At 47.0% G+C, this 9,084-nt stretch overlaps 1 long non-coding RNA gene across 2 annotated transcripts; it reads right to left on the reverse strand.

Moving 5' to 3' along the window:
* Positions 1 to 7,385: 7,385 nt before the first annotated feature.
* LOC137455192 (uncharacterized) lies at positions 7,386 to 8,678 on the reverse strand. Of its 2 annotated transcripts, none has more exons than XR_010990796.1 (3): positions 8,549 to 8,678; positions 7,732 to 7,989; positions 7,386 to 7,593 (listed from the first exon to the last, which is right to left on the reverse strand). It is a non-coding gene; the product is annotated as an uncharacterized lncRNA (long non-coding RNA). The 2 variants fall into 2 exon arrangements; XR_010990797.1 differs by lacking the exon at positions 7,386 to 7,593 and adding an exon at positions 7,615 to 7,628.
* Positions 8,679 to 9,084: the final 406 nt, after the last annotated feature.

A 9,084-nucleotide genomic window follows, 5' to 3' on the forward strand; every position in this document is an offset into this window, starting at 1 on the left:
CACTTCAGCATTGCAGCATTTCATTTCACAGAGCCCCACACCATTTCATTTCACGTCAGCATTGCAGCATTTCATTTCAGAGAGCCCACCGTTTCATTTCAGGACATCGTTTCATCATTTCATTTCACAGAGCCCCACATCATTTCATTTCACATCAGCACTGCAGCGCTTCATCATTTCAGAGAGCCCCACACCATTTCATTTCACGTCAGCATTGCACCATTTCACCTCTTTTCATTTCAGAGAGCCCCACACCGTTTCCTTTCAGGTCAGCATTGCACCATTTCATTTCAGAGAGCCCACCATTTCATTTCAGGTCATCGTTTCATCATTTCATTTCACAGGGCCCCACACCCTTTCATTTCAGGTCAGCATTGCAGTATTTCAGCATTTCATTTCACAGAGCCCCACACCATTTCATTTCACTTCAGCATTGCAGCATTTCATTTCACAGAGCCCCACACCATTTCATTTCACATCAGCATTGCAGTGCTTCATCATTGCAGAGAGCCCCACACCCTTTCATTTCAGGTCAGCATTGCAGTATTTCAGCATTTCATTTCACAGAGCCCCACACCATTTCATTTCACTTCAGCATTGCAGCATTTCATTTCACAGAGCCCCACACCATTTCATTTCATGTCAGCATTGCACCATTTCATTTCAGAGAGCCCACCGTTTCATTTCAGGACATCGTTACATCATTTCATTTCACAGAGCCCCACATCATTTCATTTCACATCAGCACTGCAGCGCTTCATCATTTCAGAGAGCCCCACACCATTTCATTTCAGGTCACCATTGCAGCATTTCACCTCTTTTCATTTCAGAGAGCCCCACACCGTTTCCTTTCAGGTCAGCATTGCACCATTTCATTTCAGAGAGCCCACCGTTTCATTTCAGGACATCGTTACATCATTTCATTTCACAGAGCCCCACACCATTTCATTTCACATCAGCATTGCAGCGCTTCATCATTGCAGAGAGCCCCACACCATTTCATTTCACTTCAGCATTGCACCATTTCATTTCAGAGAGCCCACCGTTTCATTTCAGGTCATCGTTTCATCATTTCATTTCACAGGGCCCCACACCATTTCACTTCAGGTCACCATTGCAGCATTTCACCTCTTTTCAGTTCAGAGAGCCCCACACCATTTCATTTCAGGACAGCATTGCAGCATTTCATTTCACAGAGCCCCACACCATTTCATTTCACGTCAGCATTGCAGCATTTCATTTCAGAGAGCCCACCGTTTCATTTCAGGACATCGTTTCATCATTTCATTTCACAGAGCCCCACATCATTTCATTTCACATCAGCACTGCAGCGCTTCATCATTTCAGAGAGCCCCACACCATTTCATTTCACGTCAGCATTGCACCATTTCACCTCTTTTCATTTCAGAGAGCCCCACACCGTTTCCTTTCAGGTCAGCATTGCACCATTTCATTTCAGAGAGCCCACCGTTTCATTTCAGGTCATCGTTTCATCATTTCATTTCACAGGGCCCCACACCCTTTCATTTCAGGTCACCATTGCAGTATTTCAGCATTTCATTTCACAGAGCCCCACACCATTTCATTTCACTTCAGCATTGCAGCATTTCATTTCACAGAGCCCCACACCATTTCATTTCACGTCAGCATTGCACCATTTCATTTCAGAGAGCCCACTGTTTCATTTCAGGACATCGTTTCATCATTTCATTTCACAGAGCCCCACATCATTTCATTTCACATCAGCACTGCAGCGCTTCATCATTTCAGAGAGCCCCACACCATTTCATTTCAGGTCACCATTGCAGCATTTCACCTCTTTTCATTTCAGAGAGCCCCACACCGTTTCCTTTCAGGTCAGCATTGCACCATTTCATTTCAGAGAGCCCACCGTTTCATTTCAGGTCATTGTTTCATCATTTCATTTCACAGGGCCCCACACCCTTTCATTTCAGGTCAGCATTGCAGTATTTCAGCATTTCATTTCACAGAGCCCCACACCATTTCATTTCACTTCAGCATTGCACCATTTCATTTCAGAAAGCCCACCGTTTCATTTCAGGACATCGTTTCATCATTTCATTTCACAGAGCCCCACACCATTTCATTTCACATCAGCATTGCAGCACTTCATCATTTCAGAGAGCCCCACACCATTTCATTTCAGGTCACCATTGCAGCATTTCACCTCTTTTCAGTTCAGAGAGCCCCACACCCTTTCATTTCAGGTCATCGTTTCATCTCGTGACGTCCCACACCTGAGCCGCCGCATGTCGTCTGTTTCTTAGTTTTTAAATAGAAACCCTTTTCCCCTCCAAACGCACACCAAAACCAAATAAAACAACAATGACCGGTCCCAAACACACAAATAGTGGCCACGCTCCCATTCACAAGTTTCACTTTTAGGTTCTTTTAGCAACTTCCCCTGCTTCCCCACAGGCAATCCTACAATACATTACGTTGTTACGGGATCCCCCGATCCCACACGCTTTACCCTTATTCCTCTTTTCTGCCGAGGGGAGCCGAGCCGCCTCTCGCGTCTCTCAGAGCGCTGAGGCAACTCACCCCAAGACTAAAAATCGAACTGAAAATCTCTCCCCTTTATATTGATAGACAATAATGGTATTAATTGCTATTTGAAAAGGTTTTGAAGTCATCCCCACTGGACCTCCTCTATTAGATGCAAATGCTTCTGGAATGCAGAAGCAAATTCTAAAGTAGAGCAAAACAAATGTTGAGAACATACCTACAAAAGGTGTATCAATTAAAAACAGGGGACCTTCCTTTGTGTGTATCAAGGGACATCTGTCTTTATTATTTCTTGTTTTATTTGTTGTGGAATTATTTGTTCTTTGTTTTTAATTTGAATGGAAAGCCCTCTGAACAGAGCTTAGCAAAACTCCTTCCCCCATACACAAGGGCAACAGAGGCCCCTAAGTGGGCTGTTAACACGCCTTTTAAGGGGTTCTGATGGCAACTGGGGTGGGTCTGAGGGTATCACTGGAGAATTTGGGGCCATATGGAGGGATGTGAGGAGCCTCCAGAAGGCTCCAAGAGAATCTTTTAGTCGGACCTTTAGGGTTACTTGCCGACAGCCAACCACAACAACCAGAACAGCTACTACTACTACGGTGCCTGCCACCAGACAACCACAATCACGACAACGACCACCACCACCACAACAAATACTATGGCACCTGCCGCCAGCCAACCACAACCACCGCAACGGTGCCTGCCGCCAGCCAACCACAACCACGACAACCGCCAGAAAAACAGCAACTGCTACAGCGCCTGCCGCCAGCCAACCACAGCAACCACCAGAAAAACAGCAACTACTACGGCGCCTGCCACCAGCCAACCACAACCACGACAAATACCAGAACAACGACGACTACTACGGCGCTTGCCGCCAGCCAACCACAACTAGCCCTAACCATCCCACTAGAATACCCACTGGAGACCCTCCATTGGCATCCACACGCCCCTAAATTCCCTTTGGGTAGCCCCACACCCACCACAGATGCACAGAGACCCCCTTAGGAGAGGTGGCAACACTGACCAGTTAGGGGGCTATCTCATGCTGCTGTGCATGGGAAGCGCCTCAGCCGGCCTCTGTTCAGAAGGTTTTTCATTCAAATTAAAAAAAAAAAAAAAAAAAACCACACACAAACAAAAAAAACCACAAACAACCAAGCCAATGAATATTTAAAAATCCTAGAACACACACAAAGGAAAATCCATTCTTTGTGTATTATAGATATACACTGCAAGTTTACGTAACACAGAACCCCATGTAGCTCATTTCAAAGCCTCTTTTGAGACTAATTCTGTATTTCTACACCTCGTTAAACAGGACAGCTATGGAGTTGGAGGAGGGTCAGGGTTAGCTGGCCGCTTAGGGGTTTTAATCCCCTCCAAGAACATGCAGGCATTTCAAATGTTCCAGGCTGATACAGAAGAGCCCCAGAGAGCAGAGGAGGTTGACACTTACCTGGAGGAGAGCCCAAGGAAGCCAGAAAAAAGCTGAGCAAAGAGCCATCCTCAGCAGAGCCGGGCACCACCGAGGGGAGCTGAGTCCCACTGGGCTCAGTCTGAAGTAGCCAGGCTTGCAGAGCCACCATCCTTTCAGGGAAAGAAAATGCTCTCGTTTTGCTGAAAGGTCCTAAACATACAATTACTGGCCACGCTCACATTTAAAATTTTCACTTCGTGTGTCTCTGGCCATGCTTATCACAGAACTGCAGGTCAGGACTCCAACTCGCTTTGAAGATTTTTTTCTACATCTCAACCGTGCCCACGCTCAGCTGCACGCTCCACACAAACTACGTTTCTAACATTTTAAGGTCTTTTAGGAACTTCCCCTGGTTCCACGCAGATAACACTACGATACCTTAAGTTCTCAGGGGATCCCCCTGTTCCCATATGCTTGGCCCCAGCTTCCATTTTGTATAATGCAACACAGTACCACCTTTTCAGCATAGAAAATAAGCAAAAAGCCCTATTATACACACAAAAGAAAATCCACTCTGTATTACGGAAGCACACTGTATACTTATATATTTCAGAACCCCATGTAGCTCATTTCAAAGCCTCCTTTCATACAAATCAATACTATTCTTCTACATCTACTTGAACAGGAGAGCTATGGAGTTGGATGGATTGAGACTCCCTCTCGCTTCATAGTTTTTTGGGTTTTTTTTCCTTCTGTGTCTCGATCGTGCACACTCAGCCACACGCTCTAAACAAGGTTTCTAACATTAAGTTCCTTAGGGAACTATCCCTGCTTCCCCACGGACAATGTCTACAATACTTTAAGTTCTTAGAGGATCTGCCGACCCCATACACTTAACATCTGTAATACTTCAAGTTAAGCAGTACCTGTAATAAAAGAATAACAGAAACAATGCTTATACTACTTTTGGAACTCCCTGGTTCTGACCCAAGAGCTCTTTTACCTCGGACAGCAGTTTGCCTCTCCCGTGTAAGGGGTCCCGTTACAGCTTATGCATTGCCCCTTTCCCTTCAAAGCATACGTTTTTCTGCCTGGTGGCCCTTGTCCGTTCCTGCGCTGACCTGAGAGAGTTTAAGGAGCTCTGCCCGAGAAGCCTCGGAGGGGGCACCCGGAGAGATCCCGTTCCTCGGCAGGTCCCGCTGCGGTGGCAAGAAAATGATCTGTGGAAAAAGACAAACTCCACAACTCAAATAAGTTGGAGTTTTACATGCTTTATTACAGTGCTGGACAGACGTGGGATCTCTCCTGAAGCCATGTGCCAAACAACTTCACATGCTCAGGTTATTTCTATAATACAGGAAGTGGTAGTGTTTCAGTGCCAGAAATCTACTGCCTTTTTTTGTGTTTTCTGTGGGTTACTGCGTATGTTTTTCATCTTTTTTTTAAAATCAGTCACTTAACTATCCCTTGTTGTTATTTTGCTCCTTTGATGCTCACAGTTTACCATTCTTATTTCATATAAAAGGTTAATCTTTTCCCATGTTAATTCTTATTTTATACAAAAAGGTTAATTTTTCTTATCAGGCTCAGCCAGCCTCCGTTCAGAGGGTTTTCCTTTCACATAAAAAACAATCGACAACAAAATCGATACGTTTTAAAAAGCCACTCTTTGCATATTATAGATACACACTGCACATTTATATATTTGAGAACCCCACGTACCCCATTTCAAAGCCTCCTTTCTTACAAATTAACACTGTAGTATAGATGTTTTACTTACTTTGAGCAGTGCTTTCTGGGCCAGATGTAAGCAGCTGAAGACATTTATTACATTATACAGCAAAGTTATATAGTCTAATCAGAAGGCACACGTGGCACATCTCAGTTGGGCATTTTCTACTGGCGTACGTGTAATTAAGGCATACAGTAGGTCGTAACAACAAAACTATTTTAACACGTCCAACCAAACTCTGCCCAGTTTCTCTCCTTCGGTTCCAAAGTGTTTACATTACTCTCAGAGTCAAAGGCAAAACATAGCTTTCTCTGACTCGAGCAAAGGCAAATCTTCCCCGTAGTCTTCCAAAGCTATCCCAAAACATCTTCCCACATCATACTATTCTTCTACATCCACTTAAACAGGAGAGCTTCTGGAATGTAAAAGCAAATTCTAGGGAGAGCAAAAGAGGGTTTCAAAGCATAAATATAACATGTGTATCACATAAAAACAGTAGACCTTCCTTTTTGTCTGTCACGGGAGGGGGGGTTGCCCTTCTTTGTTCCTTTGGGGTTTTTTTCTTTTTGTTTCTTAGTTTTCAATACAAATGGAAAAACCTTCAAAGAGGGCCGCACTCAGCTGCTCCCCACACACAGGGGCAAGAGAAGCCCCTAACTGGTCAGTGTTGCCACCCCTCTTAAGGGGATCGGTTGGCACCTAAGGTGCACCTGGGGGTATCAAAGGGGAAGTTGGGGGCACATAGAGGGATCAGGAGGGCCTCTGGAGAATCTCCCAAAGGATTAGTTGGATATTTAGGGTTATTTGGACCCCCGCCACAAAGGCCACTACTGCAAAGCTTTCCCCCCACCACCACAACTAACCCTAACCATCCGACTAAAATACCCACAGGAGACCTTCCATTGGTCCCCACATGCCTCTATATTCCCCTTGACTTCCCATTCAAATTAAGAAACTAAAAATAAAACCAGTGATGTTTCTTTTGTGTGTCTTATGGGGTTTTTTAGTTTGCAAATAAGAGTCATTTCAAAGCCTTTTTGCATCCACATTACTACTGTTCTGCAATCTCTCGATTAAGAGCACAGCTTTTTCTCTGCTGGAATACCTCAGACTAACATTTTTTTCATGGGTTTTCATCCCCTCTGAGAGCATTCAGGCAGCTTTTTTGGGCAGCATCCCCCGCCCCTCACTCACCTGCTCCTCTCCTGCATCAGCACCCACCCCCATGTGGTATCATGGAAGGAAAGAGAGACAGCTGAGGGGCTGCCCCGCTTTTTATCACCCCGACCCACGGATGCCCTTGTCAGTAGGATTTGCACCTTCAGCACACAGCTGAGTTTTTGCTGCGCTTCCCTCCTCTGTGACAGCTGCTGCGCAGGTCTGCATCTCCAAGCATGTCACACCTTCTGGGATTTACTACCCCATAGTCACCTTGCAGTTGGTGCATTTCTTGCTGGCAATCAACCCATCTCTTCCATCTGTTGCTCTCATTGTTTTGTTTCAGCTTTCTGAGCCTGTGTCGGTACAAGTCCTTCTCAGGGCACCGCAAACAGAGACAGACAAAGCTTCCTTTTCTCCAATAGTTCCAGGAAGATTTCCGGCACTTCTAGGCAAGCACCGACAGAGTGACGGCTGTGAGGGGACATCAGCCTGGCACTGGAGCTGGGCATTCTGAGCAGATGAGGAACCCTGGGCAACACCTACAGAGAAATCTTGGTTTCTCTGCAGAGAAGCACTGGCCTTAGAGACAAAGCTGTCTTTGATCTGGGCACCAGCTGCAGCTCCCAGCGGTGCCTAGCTGCAGAGCAATGGCCTGCACCTTCATCCTGATCCAGGTGGAGAGAGAACTGCCAGGAGCACAACTTCTCTGCTACGGTTGCAGCATCCCCAGGGGCCGAGCGCAGCCTTGCTGTTAGTGAGGAACACAGCCCCTGTGAAAAGCTCCTGCGGTCAGGGGACAAACAAGAGGTTGTCCACACTGGAAACAAGGGAAGTCTCTTTGCCACTCCCATTATACCCATCAGAGGACTTCTGCTTGCTTACCTACCTGCTCGGTTGGAGTCTACACTGGAAGAAGTTTCAGCTCCTCGGTAAAAGCGTGGACTGAGCAGTTTCTTTTTCAGCCTTTCCTTCCTGACTGACAGATCAAACCCTACCTGGAGCCCACACAAGCCAAGCAGGAGATCCCCTACTAGGCTGGCAGGGCGAGGCTGTACCGTCGCAGCAGCCGTAGCCCTTGTGCCGACCGTGTCGCTGCTGCACGTCTTGCTTGCTCGGTTAATGAAGTGGAAAGCAAAGAGTCAATCTGTAAAGAATAAAGCAAAAAGCAAAGAACAGATCTCAGTTACTCACATTGTAAAGCTGTGAGGAGGTTAGCATGCATTCAATAAAAATACCACAAAATCATTTGTTCTCCCTTCAGCGTTCATTTAACTCACAGAGCTGTGAACTGATGCTGTCCCAAAACACACACTCAGCATCTGGTGGTACTTGGAGCACCAAGAAGAGAGTTTGGCATGCTGGGAGAACACTTCCCCACTGAGGGAAGATCTGGGGCCCCACTGGGAGACTTGGGAAGGCACTGGGAGCACTAGAAAAGGATTTTGGAGTTACTGGGAAGAAGAGGGAGAACACAGGGGCCATGCTGGGAGCAATCGGGAAAGCAGAATAGAATACAGACTTAACCAGGTTGGAAAAGACCTTCCAGAACACTGAGTCCAACCTATCACCCACCACCATCTAGTCAACCAAACCATGGTACTCAGTGCCTCATCCAGTCTTACTTTAAACACTTGCAGTGATGGTGACTCCATCACCTCCCAGGGCAGCTCATTCCTCATGAGTGCAACACAAAGCAGACTTACTTGTGGTCTTGTTCTCCAAAGCACAACGTATAGACTGCTCCTGATGTAGACATACACACACACCCCACATGTGGAGAACAGCAAGAGTCCTGCAGACAAGACTCCTAACAGGAGTGGGGAAACACTGGGTGTACAAGAAAAGAAAAAGAGATAAAGGGCCAATTCTGTTATCACTTACAGCTCCACACTTCCGTCATTATTGCATGCACTAGAAGCACAGAGTTACAGGTATCTCTAGGTACAGTTGAGGCAGCAGCCGCCACCCCCCCAAAGCCCCGCGCTGCCCCGCCGGCCGCCGCCGCCGTGGCCAGCCCCCGAAGCCTCGCGCAGCCCCGCCGGCGGCCACCCCCCCAAGCCCCGTGCAGCACCGCCTGTGGCCACCCCCCAAAGCCCCCCGCAGCACCCCCGGCGGCCACCCCCCCAAGCCCCGCGCAGCTCCAGCGGCTGCTATAGAGAAACCCCACAAAGCAGCAGAGACTAGCACTGACCTGGGACACAGCAGAAGAGCTCCAACCTCTACCAGCCACGACCCTGCA

Source organism: Melanerpes formicivorus, unplaced genomic scaffold (assembly GCF_026170545.1).
Source record: "Melanerpes formicivorus ecotype bairdi unplaced genomic scaffold, bMelFor1.0.p_v2 SCAF_92, whole genome shotgun sequence".
In the NCBI taxonomy this organism is placed as follows: Eukaryota; Metazoa; Chordata; class Aves; order Piciformes; family Picidae; genus Melanerpes; species Melanerpes formicivorus.